This window comes from Pristis pectinata, chromosome 23 (assembly GCF_009764475.1).
Source record: "Pristis pectinata isolate sPriPec2 chromosome 23, sPriPec2.1.pri, whole genome shotgun sequence".
Lineage (NCBI taxonomy): Eukaryota > Metazoa > Chordata > Chondrichthyes > Rhinopristiformes > Pristidae > Pristis > Pristis pectinata.
The window spans coordinates 3,182,816-3,201,182 of NC_067427.1; the positions used below are offsets into that span (position 1 = coordinate 3,182,816).

Here is an 18,367-nt window from a genome sequence, read left to right on the forward strand (position 1 = left end):
TCAAAGGTAAATCACTAATTTCATCTATTATTAGTTATTCAAGCCTAGACCAGCTGTAATCGGAGTTGGGCTGGGATGACTACAAATCCCACCCATCACCTTACATTACTGGCACCAAAGCTTTGTTGTATCTCCGAAGTACTTTGCTAAGAACGTTCTCTCCCTCTGTTAACGCTGCCTGGATTTTTTTTTAAATAAGTTGTACCGAAGTGAAACTTTTCTTTTTGCAAAGCTTTCTTTCCACTGGTTTGATTGTTAATGATAAATAAATTCATAGTTTAAACAGGTTCTTTGGTTCCTAACCAAGATAACATTGAATTACTGACCTTTTCACTAAGTTGGCAACAGCTTTCAAAAAAACAAGTTCACACAAGCTTGTCTTCAAACCACATCCTTATAGCGTGCAGGGATGTCAACACTTTGCTGTGTAGAAAGAAGTGTAACTGAGCAGAACAAGGCTTGGTCCTCTGTCACTCTGCATGTAATTTATGAAACACATGGAGGTTTGATCAAAGGTTTGGGGGTATTATGTAAAGGGAAATTTCCAACAATAACAGTCTAAATGATTACTTAACCACAGCTGGAATATTCAAGAGAAAGGTAAAGCAAAGTACCTTTCCAAAATAAGAAGGGAAGTTTCCTCTCTGACCGAGCAACGCGAAGAGCTGGGCTGTCAATGACCTTCTATGTCCTCCCTCGCCTGCACTCCCCACATCCGCAGAGGTGAGACAAACAAAGGGGGAACCTCTCTTCAACCAGAAAACGTTGGGTTGAAACTTTTTTCCAAATATTCTTCCAAAAAAAATCTCCATTGAATACCATTGCAAACAATTGGCCTCTAACAAGGACACCACTGGAAATACATGGGAATAAGCTATGCAGTGTTCATTCATTGCAGTAGGTAGCGTCTGTGCAATTTCATTGCACTGTACAATTTCACGCTAGCTCCATATAGCAGCTTCTGTAGTGGTAATTAGTTTATTATTGTCACGTGTCGAGGTGCAGTGAAAATCCTTTGTTTGCGTGCCCTCCAGACAGATCATGCCGTACACAATTATATTGAGGTAGTAAAAAGAAAACAGAATGCAGAATGTAGTGTTACAGTTACAGAGAAAGTGCAGTGCAGGCAGACAAATAAAGTGAAAGGGCCACGATGAGGTAGATCAGCACATCAAGAGTTCATCTTCAGCGTATGAGAGGTCCATTCAAGAGTCTGATAACAGTGGATAGAAGCTGTCCTTGAGCCTGGTGGTACGAGTTTTCAAACTTCTGCATTTTCTGACGGATGGAAGGGGAAGAATGACCGGGGTGGGAGGGGTCCTTGATTATATTGGCTGCCTTCCCGAGGCAGCGGAAAGTGTAGACGGAGTCAATGGAGGGGAGGCTGGTTTGTGTGATGGACTGAGCTGCGTTCACAACTCTGCAATTTCTTGCGGTCTTGGGCAGAGCAGTTACTGTACCAAGCTGTGATGCATCCGGATAGGATGGTTTCTATGGCGCGTTTATAAAAATTGGTAAGAGTCTGTTGAAGTTACTCTGACAGAAAATTAATAAATGAGTTATATATGGAACCATCCATGCTTACTTGGTGTTGAGTTCAGAACCTATTCATTAAACGTAAACCATGTCATGAATAGGATGCAGCAAAACACTTTTAATCAAAGCGTGATAGGAACATGGAAAGATTTTTCAGGCAACACATCTGAAGCAAACTGTTAGTAATCTGAAACTTCTGGCATTTTCTGCATTGATGCTCAACAGATCAGGCAGCGCCTATGGAGGTGTTAACATTTCAGGTTAATTACCAGTTCTGATGAAGGGTTATCGCGCTAAAATATCAGCTCTATTTCTGTCTTGTAAGGCTCTAGCTGCTGAGAATTTCAGGTTCTTTTGCTTTCCATCAGGCAATATTGTGGAACCAAAAATATTAAAGAGCTGCAGAATTCAGTGGGATGTGAAACAGAAACTGTTAGAGACATCTGTCAGGTCAGGCAGTGTGTGTGGAAAGGGAGAGGTCACATTTCATCAGAACTGGATGTGAGGCTTTGTGAAATGATAAATTTAAGGTATGAATGAGAAGAACATTCTTGACTTTTTGTGCACTTTTTTTTCTCAACTAATTTCTTACTATATTTCAGCAAAAGATGCTGCAGGAATATTTTGGATGCTACAGGTTCAGGAAATGATTTACATTATGTCTTCCCTAAACACTGTCTTCCAATTCATTTTGAAACTTGCTCTTTATGTAAAGAACTAGTATTTTTAGAATACTTTTCAAAATCTTTATCAAAAACATCTCGCAGCCAAAGATGTCCTTTTGGATTGGAGTCAAAATTGGCAGCTGGCTTATCCACAGTGAGATCCCACAAACAGTAACAAGATAAACTTCATGCACTCTGATCCACTGAGAATGATCTGTTTGGCAGAACATTGAGAACTCGGAGATAGGGTTGTAAAATGCTGTTAACACTGGCAGGTCAGGCAACATCCATGACGAAGGAAACCAGGCCAATGTTTCAGGTCAATGACGCTCCTTTAGAAATCTGAAAACTTCATTCTGTTTCTCCCTCCACAGACACTGCCTGACCTGCTGAGTGTTTCCAGCATTTCTGTTTTGCAATATGTTGCTTTCGAATTGAAACCACTCACCTAATTTTATTTGAACAGTTTGTGTTAGAGTACGGACATGCCCTCAAAGTAATAACCTGGGCTTTCTGCTAAGCTCTATCTTGCCCTAATTCTCTCTCCTGGTTTAATTATACCCAATTATCTTGTCACAACCAGCCCATTTCTCAAGGCTCTGAAAACAAAGGGCATCCATTTCCGTTGTTATTGCATCTGCTTCCAGTGGAGCTTCAAGGGCAGAAGTCCTGATCACAGCTCCCTGCGTGGAAAAACATCTCACCTTATCTCACCTTGTAGCGCTGTGGCCAACTCACTGAAAAGGTGCTGGTTCATTACTCAACTAAAACGTTGCCTAGATTGTGTACTTAGTTCAGTGCATTGAGCCTTGAACTCAGAACCTTCTCCCCTGCAGATAGGTGCTCTCAAGGAGTCAAGAAGGCCGAAGAAAATTCCTGAACAGTCCATTCTGAAAGGAAGTTTCCTCCAAATTGCTTAGAAATGAAATGAAATGAAGTTCCTTTTAATGTGATTTATTCTACTTACTGAGTGGCCTTCGTCTCTCTCCTGTAGTGAACATGACATGAGCACAAGGTTTTTTTAACCCTGAGATAAAAAACAGAATGTTGGAAACACTCTGCAGATCAGGCATCAGACCATTAACGTCTCAGCTTGGTGACATTAACTCTATTTCTCTGTCTGATCTGCTGAGAATTTCCAGCACTTTCTATTTTTACTTCAGGTTTCCAGCATCTGCAATTTTTTTGCTTTACTTTAACCCTTCTTTGCCTCTTTTATTTAATCTTCAGGAATCACCGAGAGTCTCACTTAGAAAACTTCACACCAACTACAAACCTTATCATTCAATCTTTGCCCCATAGCCAAAACAATCAAACTATATTTAACTTTACTGTCACTACAGCCATCTGGTGTTCTACTTGACATTCAAAGTGAAACGTAATCCAACAGCCACCTTTATCATGAGAAAAAAAAATTCAATGACTTTACAAATGAGTGTCTGCCCAGAGTCCTGATCTTGCAAGTCAAGCAAGAACAGATTGTGCTGGTTCTGTAGATTCACGTAGCATGGAATCAGACCCTTCAGCCCACCAAATCCATGCCAACCATTAAGCATCCATAGAGCCATAGAGCACTACAGCACAGAAAACAAGCCTTTCGGCCCTTCTGGTCTGTGCTGAAACGTTATTCCACTAGTCCCATTTACCTGCACTCAGTCCATAACCTAACCCAGTTCATTTACACTAATCCTACGCTTATCCCATTTTATTCTCCCCACATTCCCATCAACCACCCCTCACCTACACACCAGCGGTAAATTCACAGAGGCCAAGTAACCTCCCAATTGGGATGTGAGAGCAAACCAGAGCACCCAGAGGAAACTCACATGGTCACAGGAGGAATGTCCAAACTCCACACAGACAGCACCAGAAGTCAGGATCGAACCTGGGTCTCTGCAGCCGTGCTACTGAGCAACCCTGCGTTGCTGCTCCCTCAGGGATGGCTGCCTGAATTCACCGAGGGGAATTCATTCCCTGCACTGTTAGTTCAGATTGAGTTTTAATGCCCAGCACTGCCATGGGTCAAAAAAAAACCCATAGAAAATGCTGGAAGGGCTCAGCAGGTCAGGCAGCATCTGTGGAGAGAGAAACAGTTAGTGTTTCACATCCAGGACCCTTCATCAGAACTGAGAAAGAGAGAAACAAGTTAGTTTGAGTTAACAGAGAGGGTGAGGGAGCTCCTGGTTCACACCATATGATCTGGAGAACATCTGTTGTTGGAAAACTGTGACTCACTGCACCCCAACAGACCCACCAGCGTTGGTCGACACAACGGCCTCCTCCGTTCAGGGACAATTGGGGATAAATGCTGGCATTGCTAATGCATCCACATCTTGTAAGCAAATTAAAACCTTGTAGCCGTGGCCGGGATTTGACCTTGTTCATTGTGCACAGTGTAGGCATGTTTATCCTCAGGAATTTGGTAAGTTGGTTTATTATTGTCACATGTACTGAGGTACAGTGAAAAACTTTGTTTTGCATGCCATCTGTACAGATCATTTCATCACATCAGCACATTGAGGTAGTACAAGGGAAAACAATAACAGAATGCAGAATAAAGTGTTACAGTTACAGAGAAAGTGCAGTGCAGGCAGACAATAAGGAGCAAGGTCATAACGCGGTAGATTGTGAGGTCAAGAATCCATCTTATTGTACTTAGGGGACCGTTCAATAGTCTTATAACAGCGGGATAGAAGCTGTCCTTGAGCCTGGTGGGACGTGCTTTCAGGCTTTTGTATCTTCTGCCCGATGGGAGAGGGGAGAGGAGAGGATATTGGTCTTGGTTTCTTATTGTCACTTGTACCGAGGTACAGTGAAAAACTTGTCTTGCACACCGATCGTACGGGTCAATTCATTACACAGTGCAGTTACATTGAGTTAGTACAGAGTGCATTGAGGTAGTACAGGTAAAAACAATAACAGTACAGAGTAAAGTGTCACAGCTACAGAGAAAGTGCAGTGCAATAAGGCACAAGGTCACAACAAGGTAGATCGTGAGGTCAGAGTCCATCTCATTGTATAAGGGAGGTCTTTGATTACTTAAGTAATAGAAAGTGCTCACAGAGTTTCTGGTTTTGTTTCATAATATGTTTAGTGTTGGGAAAGAATGTTTAATTCTAAAATTACAGATGACACCATTAAACACCTGTGAAATTAGTGTAAGAAGAAGATTGAACAAACAATGAAGTATTAATCCACAATAGTCATTAACAGGCCTGGCCAAGGGAAAAATACTGTTCAAGCAAAAGCAATGTCAAGTAATTCAATGTTAATTAATATTTTATATGACAAAAGTTTATTTGTTTAAACCATGAAACTCAGGGTCTCCTAAACTTGGCTTTGGGTTTAACTGTAGACCAGGGAGTGCTGGTGTAATGCTGGCAATTTACGGGAGACATCTGTCAAACAAGTTTTGCCACAGATATTATACAATACTGTGGTTGAGTGAAAAGATATAACATTTGGAATGGGGACTGAACCCATGGCCTTGTGGTTCCAAGTTGTCAGTGAGTCAGATTGACAGCAGGAGGTAATTTTCTTCATGTGCCTTGTTGCTGAGAACCTCTCCTCTTGGACTCTAGCACAGACTCTTCGCCAGATCTGCTTGAATTTACCAAAAGTAAAATACTGCAGTTGCTGGAAATCAGAAATAAAAAAAAACAGAAAATGCTGGAACTACTCACATGTTCAGGCAGGATCTGTGGAAAGAGTTACCACGGCAGATTAACGAGTTTTTAATCATGCCTGAAAAACAAATGTACCATACGTGCTTCCAGTGATCCAAGCTCCAAACCAGATGCCCAGAGTCAGTCTTTACACAGGTTAAAACTGGGACTCTCCTTCCATGTAAAGAACATTTGCAACATGTCTCAGTTAAGAATCCTATGTGTTTTATAGCAAGACACAAATTCTGTCAAGTAGTGCTGGCTGTGATCTAGTACAGAACACTCACCTTACAATGAGAAGGTTCTGGGTTTGACAAAAATCTAGCCTTGGAGTTCTGTACTGTGGGAGGGGTTGTACTGTGGGTGGGGTTGTACTGTGGGAGGGGCTGCACTGTGGGAGGGGCTGTACACATTAGCAATTCTTTTTTGTAACTTTCGCATTTCTTTTTGCACTACTTCAGACTGCACCACAGTCTCTGCACCACTCTGCGCTTGTCACTGTATTTATTGTTGTACTTATAATTACCACATACACTGTTCACTCTGTGAACTTCACACGAGCAAGGAACTTCATTGCACCCTGGTGTATATCGCAAAACCTAATCTAAACTAATCTGTGGGAGTGCTGTGCTGTCAGAGGACAGTACTGAGAGTGTGTGCCATCGGGGGCAGTACGACAGGCGAGATGCAGTGTCAAGGTGATGTGCCTTTGGATTGGCAATGCAGAGAGGATACCGCTCTGTTGTAGCTATCACTTTTGAGACGTTAAGCTGAGAACCTGCTGGCTCAGGAAGTGAGATATGAACATTCCTACAGTGATGTTTCAAAGAAGAGCATTTGAGTTATTTCCATTGTTCTGGCCAAGATTTTCTAATGCAAGTTACCTGCTCACCACATAACACTGCAGTTTGTCAGCGTTTGCTGCACACAGCCTGACTGCCCTGCTCCCAGTTTTATCCCAATGTCTACATTTCAAAATTACTTCACTGGTGGTAACATAGAACATGGAACAGTACAGCACAGTACAGGCCCTTCAGCCCACAATGTTGTGCCAACCTATATAAACCTATTCCACGATCAATCTAACCCTTCCCTCCGACACAGCCCATAACTTTCCATTTTCCTTACATCCATCTGCCTATCTAAGAGTCTTTTGAAACCCCCTATTGTATCTCAGCCTCTCCCACCACCCCCAGCAGTGCGTTCCAGGCATCCACCACTGTGTAAAAAAACCTACCTCTGACATCTCCCCTAAACTTTCCTCCTCTGACCTCAAAAGGATGTCCTCTGGTATTGGCCATTGCCGCCCTGGGGAAAAGGTGCTGGCTGTCCACTCTATCTATGCCCCTCATAATCTTGTACACCTCTATCAAGTCGCCTCTCATCCTCCGTCGCTCCAAAGAGAAAAGCGCTAGCTCGCTCAACCTTTCCTCATAAGACATGTTGTCTAATCCAGGCAGCATCCTGGTAAATCTCCTCTGCACCCTCTCTAAAGCTTCCACATACTTCCTTAATTCTACTTGCCAAGGCCTTCTCATGTCCCCTTCTAGCTCTCCTAAATCCCTTCTTAAGCTCCTTCCTGGCTACCTTATAATTCTCAAGAGCCCTGTCTGATTTTTGCTTGCTACACATTAAGTATGCTTCCTTCTTCTTCTTGACTAAATGTTCCACCTCCCTTGTCAACCATGGTTCCTTAACCCTGCCATCCTTTCCCTGTCTCAGTGGGACAAACCTATCCAGAGCCCCATACAAATGGTCCCTAAACAACCTCCACATTTCTGCTGCACATGTCCCTGAGAACATCTGTTCCCAATTTAGGCTCCCAAATTCCTGCCTAATACCTTCGTAATTAGCCCTCCTCCAATTAAATACTTTCCCATATTGTCTGCTCCTCTCCTTGTCCATGGCTATGCCAAAGGTCGGGGAGTTGTGATCACTATCTCCGAAATGCTAGCCCACTGAGAGGTCTGTCACCTGACCAGGTTCATTACCTAGTACTAGATCCAGTGTGGCCTCTCCTCTAGTTTGCCTGTCCACGTACTTTGTCAAGAATCCTTCCTGGACACACCGAACAAATTTTGCCCCATCTAAACCTTTTGCACTAAGGAGGTGCCAATCAATATTAGGGAAGTTGAAGTCTCCCATGACAACAACCCTGTTATTTTTGCACCTTTCCAAAATCTGCCTACTTATCTACTCCTCGGTGTCCCGGTGGCTATTGGGGGGGGGTCTGTAGAATACTCCCAATAGAGTGATCGCTCCCTTCCTGTGTCTGACTTTCACCTACACTGACTCAGTAGACTATCCCTCCTTGACGTTCTCCCTTTCCGCAGCTGTGATACAATCCTTTATTAGCAATGCCACTCCCCCCCCCCCCGCCCCCCCCCCCGCTTTCACCTCTCTCCCTGTCCCTTTTGAAACATCTAAACCCTGGAACATCAAGCAACCAATCCTGCCCTTGCGACAGCCAAGTCTCTGTTTGGCCACAACATCGTAATTCCAATGTACTGATCCGTGCTCTCAGTTCATCACCCTTATTGTTAATATTTCTTGCATTAAAGTAAATACGTTTCAACTGATCTAACTGACTGCACTTATGCCCTATCCACTGCCTATCCTTCCTCACAGTGTCTCTGCACATCGCATCCACCTTTACACCAACTGCTCCATCATCTGACCTAACACTCAGGTTCCCACCCCCCGGCCAACCTAGTTTAAACCCTGCCCAACAGCTCTAGCAAACCTGCCCACAAGGACATTGGTCCCCCTCCAGTTTAGGTGCAACCCATCCCTTTTGTACAGGTCGTACCTTCCCCAGAAGAGAATTCAGTGATGCACAGATCTGAACCCCTGTCTCCCACACCATCTCTCCAGCCACACATCCGTCTGCTGTATCTTCCTATTCTTACCCTCACTGGCGCGTGGCACAGGCAGCAATCCAGAGATTACCACCCTTGAGGTCCTGCCCTTCAGTTTCCTTCCTAACTCCCTATATTCCCTCTTCAGGACCTCACCCCTTTTCCTATCCATGTCGTTGGTACCAATGTGCACCACGATTTCTGGCTGCTCACCTTCTCCCTTCAAAATGCTGTGGACTCGATCCGAGACATCTCTGACTCTGGCACCTGGGAGGCAACATACCATCCAGAAGTCTCATTCTCGTCCACAGAATCTCCTATCTGTTCCCCTAACCAATGAATCCCCTTTCATTACCGCAGTCCTCTTCTCCCCCCCTTCCCTGAGCCACAGAGCCAGACTCAGTGCTAGAGACCTGGCCGCTGTGGCTTTCCTCTGGTAGGTCATCCCCCCCCCAACAGTATCCAAAGTGGTCTACTTGTTATTGAGGGGAATGGCCACAGAGGTACCCTGCACTGACTGCCTATTCCTTTTCCCAACGGTCACCCAGCTACCTGCGCCCTGCAACCTAGGTGTGACTGCCTCCCTGTAACAGAGACACAAGGGACGGCAGATGCTGGGAATCTGGAGCAACACACAAAGGAACTGGAGGAACTCAGCGGGTCAGGCAGCAACTATGGAGGGAAATGAACAGTCGGCGTTTCGGGTCGAGATCGAGACCCGAAACGCCGACTGTTCATTTCCCTCCATAGTTGCTGCCTGACCCGCTGAGTTCCTCCAGTTCCTTTGTGTGTTCACTGGTGGTGAGTGCTTTTGGGATATTCAGAAGGAGATATGAAAAGCTCCCCAGAGCTGGAGACATTGCTGAGGTATACATTGTAGAATAACATACGTGTCACCTTCTGTGGACTGCAGAGTGACTTTTGGTAGTGTTCTAATTACTTCTGGTGTTAATGTTGATTTTCATTGATAACTCTGGTTCTGGTGTTTCTGGGTAGTTTGGACATATCTCACTCTTAGGCCCAGAATGTGCTTTTATTTGGCCAGTTCTCTCAATAAAATTAATATCATGACTTGAAATCAAAATAGAGATTGTTTTGTAGATAGTTCTGGTTCTGTATTTCATTGTGTGCCTTCGCAGGATGAATGCTGTCTTCAGGAAGCTGTATGGCCCCATCTGCTAACAATAAAGATCCACAAAGATGCCCGGAGGAACATGGAGTACTTTCCCGATGGAGGGAGCCACGTCTCGGGGAAGGCAGATGTTGGTGTTGCTCATTAGTATTGGTGTCCGCCCTGCCTGATCCAGGCAAGTGAGAGTATTCCCTCACAATGGTGGGAATGGTTTGCGATGTCAGGGACCGAGTCACCTCATTTCTGGCCGCCACACTATTTATTCTATTTTACTACTTTTTATCACTGCATTAATTAGAAGAACATTAGAAGAACAACACCTCATATCCTGCCTGGGCAGCCTCCAACTTGGTGGCACGAACATCGAATTCTCGAACTTCTGGTAACAGCTTCCCCTCTGTCCCTTTTCCCATTTTTTTCTTTTGTCTGCCCTCCTGATCCACCCGGCCCCCATCACCCCATCTCCTCTCCCCCCCCCCCAACCTCTCCACCAGCCCATCACCCACACACTCCTCCCACTGGTTTCCCTCCCTTTACTCCGCGCTCCACCCTCCTCTTCCATCAGATTCCGTCTTCTTCAGCTCTTTGTTGCTTCCACCTGTCACCTGCCAGCTCTTGCCCTGCCCCTTACACCAGCTACCTCCGCTCTTTCTTTCAACCCAGATGAAGGGTCTCGACCCGAAACGTCAACTGTCCATTTCCGTCCACAGATGCTGCCCGACCCGCTGAGTTCCTCCTGCAGATGCCAGATTCCAGCATCTGTGTCTCCACTGATACAATGATGAAAGAAAGTGGGGGGGGTGAACTCAGCACATCCAACAGCTGCGTTAGAAAGGAAAACAATGAGCTTTTCAGGTCTGAGCCCTTTGTCAGAACTGAGAAAGAAGGAAAACAGGTTAGTTTTAAATTGCAGAGAGGGTGGGGTCTGGAACGTTTGCGACAGGTTGAAAGCAGGTTGTACAGTGGAGGGTAAGTGTTTCCTTGTCTGTGTCGTGTGTTGCTAATCCCAGGGCTGTGGGATATGCCCAGTGGGTCAGGCAGCATCAATGGAGAGAGAAAACCCGAGCCAAAATCACAGGTGGATGACCTACCGCAGGAATGGTCAGTCCTGATACCGACAGAGAAAGGAGTTACCTAGAGTTGGAGATCTCCACACTCAATATTGAATTCCAGTTTTGTACGAAAGGCATAATATTCCGACTCAGAGAGACACAATTTAAGCTAGAGCTGACACAGCTAGTTTCATGTCTGAACATTGTGATAACTATCTACAAAAATAAATCAAAACTATGCAAAGGTTGGAGGTAAAGTAACAACAGCCAGAACATAATGTTCTCCGTTTAGTAATCATCTCTCCCTGTATACCCTAGCAAAGATATCATCAAATATCCGTTCTTTTTGCTGCTTCATCATTGACCCTACCTCTGCTATAAGTTTACTGACAATTACCCAAAGTTTCATTCCATTCTCAGCCAAAGGATCTTGTTGCAACCAAAGGATCTGGAGAAACAAGATGTGGACGTACCCTGCCATGGGCTGATAAGTGGCAAATAATGATTGCCCCAAATGTGCCATTCAAGGACTACCTCCAGCAATCTAACCACCTGCCCTGGGTTTTCCACCACTTTCCTATCACCAAGACCCCGCCATCGGGGGTAACATTGGACTAGAAACTCAACTGGACTAGTGGAATAAATAGAGACACAAGAGAGACGGCAGATTCTGGAATCTGGAGCAACACACAATCTGCTGGAGGAACTCAGCGGGTCAGGCAGCATCTGTGGGCGGGAAGGAATTGTTGACATTTTGGGGGAGGGGGAGGGAAGTGGTGAGAGAGGAGCCTGAGGTGATTGGTGGACTGAAGAGGGGTGTAAGATGACGGGCAGGGGTGGGGTGGGGAGAGGAGGGAGAGGAGTTTGGAGACAGTGGCAGGGATGGGTGATAGATGGAGGTAGTCAAAGAGGCAGATGGAGCGAGGTGGGGGCGGGGAGCGTGAAGGTTGGAGGCAGCTGCTGGAGGGAGATACGCAGGAACACAAAGGGCTCCCAGTGCTGGGATCTGATAAGAAGGTGAGAATGGGAACCATTAGGGGAGAGGTGAGTGGCAGATGGAACCAGTACCCCTAGGGGAGGGGTGGGGGGGGCCTGTGGGTGAACTCTGTGTGTGGGTGGTGGGTGGATGGAACCAGGAGGGGGAGGGGGGACGAAGATGGGTGATGGGCGATTTGAGGGAAAGGAGACAAAAATGTGAAGACCAGAGGAGGATAGGAAGGGAGAAGAAGGGGGAAAGAACCCACTGGTGGGGCGGGTTACCTAAAATTGGAAAACTCAATGTTCATGCCATTGGGTGGTAGACAACCCAGGCAGAATGTGAGGTGTTGTCCATCTAGAGCAACACACACAAAATGCTGGAAGAACTCAGCAGATCAGGCAGCATCTATGGAGGGAAATAAACTGTCGACTGAATGATGAATGACTGAATGAGTCCTGATGAAGGGTCTCGGCCCAAAACGTCGATTGTTCATTTCCCTCCATAGATGCTGCCTGACCTGCTGAGTTCCTCCAGCACTTTGTGTGGGTTGTTCCAGATTTCCAGCATCTGCAGAATCTCTTGTGTCTCCTCTCTTGTTCTTCTAGTTTGTGTTGGGCCTCACCCTGGCAGGGGATGGACAGGTCAGTGTGGGAATGGGAAGAGGATTTGAAATGGCACGCAAGAGGGAGCTCGAGATAGCCATTGTGGACCAAGCGTAGGTGCTCTGCAAAATGGTTGCCTGGTTTGTGCTTGGCCTCACCGATGTAGAGGAGGCCACATCGGGAGTGCCGACTGCGGTAGATGACATCGGAGGAGGTGCACGTGAATCTCTGCTTCACCTGGAAGAAGGGGTGTTTAGGTTTCTGGATGGTGGTGAGGGAGGTGGTGTAGGGACAGGTGTTACACCTCCTGCGATTGCAGGGGAAAGTGCCAGGGGTCAGGGAGGGGTGGGTGGGGAGGGATGAGTGGACCAGGGAGTCACAGAGGGAATGGTCCCTGCGAAAAGCAGAAAGTGATGGGGAGAAGTGGCTGTTGCTGGGATCTCATAGAAATGACAAAGGAAATTTATTGTTTCCATTTTTTTGTGTTTTTTTTTCCTCTATGGTTATTTTTGCAAAATGAAAGTGCCCTCTTTTAAAAAAAAGGTTGGTACAAGGGGGGATCTCATTGAAACCTACCGGATACTGAAAGACCTGGATAGAGTGGACGTGGAGAGGATGTTTCCATCAGTGGGAGAGTCCAGGATCTGAGGGCACAGCCTCAGAATAGAGGGACGTCCTTTTAGAACTGGGATGAAGAGGAATTTCTTCAGCCAGAGGGTGGTGAATCTGTGGAATTCGTTGCCACAGATGGCTGTGAAGGCCAAGTCACTCAGTGTACTTAAGGCAGAGATTGATAGGTTCTTGATTGGTAAGGGGGTTAAGCGTTAAGTTAGTAAATTGGTTTATTATTGTCACATGTACCGAGGTACAGTGAAAAACTTGTCTCGCAAACCGTTCATACAGATCAATTATTCCACAGCGCATTGAGGTAGTACAAGGGAAAACAACAACAGAATGCAGAATAAAGTGTCACAGTTACAGAGGAAGTGCAGTGCAGGCAGACAATAAGGTGCAAGGCCATAATGAGGTAGGTTATGAGGTCAAGAGTCCATCTTATCGTACTAGGGGACCGTTCAATAGTCTTATAACAGCGGGCAGGAGAATTGGGTTGGAAAAAAAATCAGCCGAGAGTGAATGGTGGAGCAGACTGGACGGGCCGAATGGCCTCATCCCGCTCCTGCAGCTGCAGGTCCGGTGGGTGAGTGTCCCTTTAAGCGGCGGCCGGTCGGCGCATGCGCGGCCGGGGGAGGGAGGGGGAGATGATGGCGCATGCGCAGCGCCGGACGGCAGGGCCGGTGTTTACAGCGGCGGCCGAGGGGCGAATGACGTCGCGGCGCGGCTGCGGGCGGTGAGCGGCGGCCGGGCTTCTCCCCTCGCTCGGCGGCCCCGGCGGTACGTGAGGCGGCGGGGAGGAGGGTGGCGGCAGGCGCCGGGGCGGGGGACGTTGTTGTTGTTGTTGTTGGGGGTGGTGGAGTTGGCGGCGGCCTGAGGCCCGGTTGCGGGGTGTGCGGCGGGGAGTGATCCCGGCCGCAGAGCCCCGGCCATCCCCGAGGCCGCGGCCGCCTACTCCCTGCAGGCCGGCGGGCTGCAGCCGGCCGGCGGCCCCGGGACCGGCGACGGCCGCGAGTTGGAACCCGGCGTTCGGGTGCCGGGCCCGGCGGCCCCGCGCATGCGCACCGCCTGCCGGGACTGCAGCCCCCTCGTTGCAAATGCTTAGCAACTCGATCTAACTGCAGGGAAGTGCACACAACTGTGTGCTCGTTGCATTGCAACCCCCGCCAGTTAATGCAAATATTAATCATGAGTAGCTAACAAAAAATACTGCACCGCACAGCTAAGGTGCGCAATCCCCACCTTTTGCAGATCTATAAACAAACGATCGTGCAACTCAGGTGCACAAGGCTTTGCTATTGCAAAGTAATCCTTTTCATTGCAATTAGTAATAACACAAAGAAAGAACTAATTCTATACTGTGCGACTGAGGTGCCCATTGTTGCGTCCAATAATCCCTACCTTGTACTGCAAATATGGTCAGTGACAACAGCGGATTGTACCGTGCAAGCAAGGTGTCCGGTGCTGTGCCTGTTGTGTAATAATTTCTTCTTGTTTTATTGCAAATGTTAACAAAAGCAACCAGCAACGGAATATACCGTGCAAATAAGGTGTCCAACGTTATTTATTGTACATGATGCTTTTTTTTATATTTGAAAATACCAGTAATTAATTTGTTTGAATCCAAATTGCACGGACACGGTTATGTTTCCCAATGCTGTGAATTCTATCTGTCGTTTTATGTACAGTATTTACGTTGCATTAACTTAAGTCAAACGCTTGCTCTGTTTATTTTGTATATCGTTTATAAATGTTTAGTAAGTAGATGGACTTCAGGTCCCAGGATGCTTTGCTAACCATCTCCATAGGCAGGAACTGTATATTTTAGCAAGGAATTGATTGGGGTCGCTTGGTCTTTCGCTGTCTTGATCATTTGAAGTTTATCATCTGGTTTCACAGACCTTTCGTCCCGATATGTATGTACATAGTGTGTTTTTAGTTTAAGAATTGTTTTTTCTGCACCACTGATTTGTTTTTTTGACTGATTCCTATTGGCCAACAGTGACGTAAGGGGTCAGGTTTTGATACCTCCGTTTTAGTATTAATAGAGATTTAACACACACTGCGCTAAAGCACGTTAGTTATTCATAATTTGGATTACTTAACGGTACATGTGTAATTTAAATTTTGAAGTTGTGCAGATCAGAGGTGAAGGAGATTTTATTTTCCCTGAGAATGATGGTGATGAGAAATCGGAGGTTTACATGATCAATATGAGATGCCAATATAAGCAACGTGAGGGTGTAGCCTTGTGTCCAGAGTCATCAGTTGCTTGATTAAGATTATGGGTTTAACTGCTTGGAATGCCAACAAACAAATGTAGTGTGACTGGACTGTCAAGACAATGTCATTTGTTAATCATACAATTTAAAAATAGCTCTATATCCAAAACAAAATGAGAATTCTCAAAACTTGTTGCCTCTCTGTACATTATTTACATTTCACTGATTTTTTTGACATCTGAGATGGTCAATATCTAATTACGTTAAAACAAAGCATTGTACTTGTTCCAAATCTTATAATTGTTTGTGATAAACCAAACACGGATTCAGATTTTTGATCTCTGTACAGATTGGCTCAAAGATCACGGGGATCTGGAGAACAGCACAGTGATGCAGCAAGTTAAGGTACTACTTCGCAGCTCCAGAAACCTGGGTTACTACTGACCTCAGATGCCACTGTGTGAAGTTTGTACATTCTCCCCATTAATGTGTGGGTTTCCTCCTCGGTTTCAAAGATGTGTAGTTTGGTAGGTTAATTGGCTACAGTAAATTGCTCCTAGCATGTAGGTGAGTGATAGAATCGGGGTTAGTTGAGAGGAATCTGGGGAGAATAAAATGTGATTAGTGGAAATGTGTCCTCGATGATTGGTGTGGGCTAAAGGGCCAGTTTCTGTGCTGCGTGATGCTATTACTCTGACTGAACCAAATAAAATATAGGAGCAGAATTAGGTCATTCAACCCATTGAGTCTGCTCCGCCATTCAATTGTGGCTTTTTTTTGTCCTTCAACCCCAGTCTCCTACCTTCTCCCCGTAACCCTTAACCAATCAAGAACTTATCAATATCTGCCTCAAATACACCCAATGTCTTAGCATCCACAGCCCTCTGTGGCAACAAATTCCACAGATTCACCTCCCTCCGGCTGAAGAAATTCCCCCTCATCTCAGCATTAAAAGGGACGTCGCTTTATTCTGAGGCTGTGCCCTTGGATCCTAGACTCTCCTCGTGACAGAAACATCCTCTCCACGTCCACTTTTCAGTACCAGGTAGGTACAGACCTTTATTCTTCCTACCAAAGTGTATAATCCCACACTTCCCTACGCTGTATTCCATCTGCCACTTCTTTACCCACTCTCCCAACCTGGCCAAGTCCTGCAGACTCTCTGCCTCCACGATGCTACCTGTCCCTCCATCTTTCTTGGTATTGTCTGCAAACTTGGCCACAATGCTATCAGTTCCTTCATCCAGGTTATTCATGTATAAAGTGAAAAAGTTGCAGACCCACAACTGAATACTCTGGAGTAGGATGGAGGGGAAAAAAAACTACTAGTCTCCCCTCAGATACTCCTGGCCCACAAATTTATAAACTGCCTTCCTCCCCAAAAAGTATTTTTTTGTAGACTCATTGACTAGACTGCACAATGTCAGGAAACTGATCCCCACATGCAGCATGCACTCTACCCTTCTGAAACTTGAAATTAAATGGGGTCTCCCATATCGATATTTAGTTGATTGGTTTTGGTTTATTATTGTCACTTGTACCAAGGTACAGTGAAAAACTTGTCTTGCATACCGATGAATTGAACTGTACGATCGGTATGCAAGACAAGTTTTTCACTGTGTTGAACAGTTAACTGTTTCTTGCTCCACACTTGCTGCCTGACCCATTGAATATTTCCATAGTTTTATTTTTAAGTTTTGCAGTATTTTGCTTTTGTTCTCGACTTGCCCTGTTGTACACAGTGGGAAGTGGGTAGCCTGAAATTGAAAATCATCCTTGTATTAATCAAACACCTATTTCAAGTGTATGGGTTTGTTGAATTGTTAAGAGAGGTTGTGGAATTTCAATCCATTCAAAATTGATCAGAATGACTTTTCAGTTGAGGAAAAATCAGCCCATTTAGGTTTTTTTTAAAGTCATTTTTCTTATCAAAAAAAGCAAGGAAATAGAATTTTTGAGGTGGAATGTGAGGTTAAATTTAGATTAAAATGCTTTAATTTTGAACCCTAGTGTCGAGACAAAGGTTATACTAGTGGCGTATATTAAACCTGTTATACTACTTTTGTGCTTCATTAGGAGTGCAATGCAAGTTTCCAGGATTACTCAATATTTGCATTATTTCGGTAGCAGTATAGTTTTCACCTTCCACATGTGGATGTGCTGCAAAATATTCACTGATTAAAATCTCCTTGTTATTATAACACAGTGCACTTTTGGAGTGGAGTTTAGATTCTGGTGTTGTTTTGTATTTGTACTATGGTATATTGTGAGCCTTGCATCTGTTTTATTAATAACATAGCTGCAGTGCTTACCGAGGCTCTTTAATTTGTGTGCTGACCATGTATGCATGTCTCTTTAGACCTTGTTTCTGATCAGGGAGCAGTGGGAAATGTTTTTAACCATATTGGTAATTAGAATTCCAGAAGTTTCTTAAGATCTCTTACCTTAAGTTTATATGTGACATGTGTGAAGGTTTACTGCAAATAGAAGAACATTGCTTCGTTAGTTGAACTCTGTGCATAACCTCATTAAATATATTTAAGACACAGATTTTTGCACAGTAGGGGAATTGTGATGGGGAAAAGGCAGGAAGTTGGGGCTGAGTCCACGGCCAGATCAGCCATGATCTTATTGAATGGCAGAGCAGGCTCGACGGGCTAGATGGCCTACTCCTGCTCCTATTTCGTGTGTTCTTAACGGTACAGTTATCACTGCTCCATTGCAGTTAAAGATGGAAGTTGCACACACAGTTTACAAACTGGAACTCACTGGAATTTGAAGAATATTGTCAGATGCTTATTAGTAACTCATTCATGAAGTTTGAGATTGCTGTTTTTTTTTTTGCCCCTCTGGGATTGCTTGTGAGGTGGTAGTGGTGTGCCACGTTGATGTGCTGTAGTCTGTGTGGTGAAGGTCCCTTTTGATGTCAGCTGAGATATTTAGACCAAGTGACAGTGATATGTGACCTAGGGAATGGTTTTTTCATTTGTCTGCTGCCCTTGGCCTTTTAGGGGGTAGAGATTGTAGTTTTGGAGATGCTGTTG

At 45.2% G+C, this 18,367-nt stretch overlaps 1 protein-coding gene across 1 annotated transcript in view; it reads left to right on the top strand.

Annotated features, from left to right (window-relative positions):
• Positions 1-13,761: 13,761 nt before the first annotated feature.
• The window catches only part of LOC127582221 (rab GTPase-activating protein 1), a 161,254-nt gene continuing 156,648 nt past the window's right edge, over positions 13,762-18,367 (top strand). The window contains 2 exon segments of the mRNA XM_052037334.1: positions 13,762-13,881; positions 15,673-15,728. The gene's annotated coding sequence lies outside the window, so the exon portion shown is untranslated.